Source organism: Plectropomus leopardus, unplaced genomic scaffold (genome assembly GCF_008729295.1).
Source record: "Plectropomus leopardus isolate mb unplaced genomic scaffold, YSFRI_Pleo_2.0 unplaced_scaffold29360, whole genome shotgun sequence".
Taxonomy (NCBI): domain Eukaryota; kingdom Metazoa; phylum Chordata; class Actinopteri; order Perciformes; family Serranidae; genus Plectropomus; species Plectropomus leopardus.
Genome location: NW_024632002.1, coordinates 1 through 1,454, shown reverse-complemented (window position 1 = coordinate 1,454; position 1,454 = coordinate 1). Strand labels below are relative to the sequence as shown.

Genomic DNA, 1,454 nt, shown 5'->3' with positions numbered 1-1,454 from the left:
CAAGCATGCCTTTCAGATACTTCATTCACCACTGTTTATGACAAATAAAAGAAAGGAAATTAAACAGCAAAAAAAAAAAAAGAAAAAGAAAGAAAAAAGAACTACAACTTGGATGAGAAAGAGAAATGCATGGCCTTCCAGATACAGGAAGTCATGTAATTTCCACTTTCATTTCGAAGGAAGACACATGAATTAAGTAGACATATGACTCACTCATGTATGTGCGCTCTCACACACTCACACACACACACACACACACACACACACACACACACACACACACACACGATAAATGTGATGCACAGAGGGTGACATCCTGTGGTCAGCTGTGGGCTCTCACCCGTCATATCAGACGCCACCGGCAGGAGGAGGTGTCGGTAAACCTCTCTTTACGCCATTCTTCTTCTTCTTCTCCTCCTCCGCCGAGATTCTTTCTCTTCCGGTTGTCGTCTGTTCGTGTGGCAGGTAACCAGTTTTCCCTCAGATGTGAACTTCTAAAATCTTCATCAATCCTCGTGTGTTTTGCATTCACGCACAAAAGCGGCTTCTGAATTTGATAAAACACTTTATTGGCAATGTTTCCGCCGCAGTATGATTCAGATGTGATTATCGTTAACGGATGAATTTTACATTTAAAAATTGCTAACGCTGCCTTTAGCACAGCAGCTAGCGACTTAGCAGCAGTACAACAAACAGCCCCAAAACGGCCTCCCTGTTTTATTATTGTCTGGTTTCTTTGGGGTCTGATGCTAATCTTACAACGACATCTGACAGCTATAGTTTTATTGCGAAGTTGTCTTTTATCTAACGCACTTTTGTCTACATAGTAATCCCTAGTAGTTGCCGGCTGGCGATTCAAACGTAAGCTAACATGCTAATAGCAGTGATGCTAAGCAAAAATAATATTCAAATTTTTCCTTTTTTCCAGATTAACCAGCGTCGAAATGGCAAAGTCCAAGAATCACACAACCCACAACCAGTGTAAGTATGACTGCAGTTTAAAGTTTAACAACTAAGGAGCTATCATTTAAAAATGGAGGCTGCTTCACCAATCATATGTGATCAGATATATTTCAACATTGGATTTTACCTTTACATGCATGATACTTACTAAAGAATATTTTGAAGAGGATGCAAGAAATGGGACAAATAGATCAGCTATTTTGTGTTAATTTTTTCTGTCCTCGTCTGTGCAGCTCGTAAATACCACAGGAATGGCATCAAGAAGCCCAGATCTAACCGTTATGAGTCACTAAAGGGGGTATGTACAGTTACAGCTCTGTCTAGATGGATGTCGTTTTACATACGTATAAGTAACAAAGTTAAGGCCTTTGTGTACCAGGTCTTTATTTGTCTTTATTTGCTTTTTGTTATCCACCTGTTAAAAATAATAATGCAGAAGAATACTGCACACAGTATCTGATGCCGTTCAGTATTGCATTTGTTGTAATAAT

The 1,454-nt window shown here is 39.4% G+C and overlaps 1 long non-coding RNA gene across 1 annotated transcript; it reads left to right on the top strand.

Moving 5' to 3' along the window:
• The first annotated feature begins 410 nt into the window (after positions 1-410).
• On the top strand, positions 411-1,222 carry LOC121938404. The gene is made up of 3 exons (XR_006105285.1): positions 411-465; positions 929-981; positions 1,197-1,222. It is a non-coding gene; the product is annotated as an uncharacterized LOC121938404 (long non-coding RNA).
• The last annotated feature ends 232 nt before the right edge of the window (positions 1,223-1,454 follow it).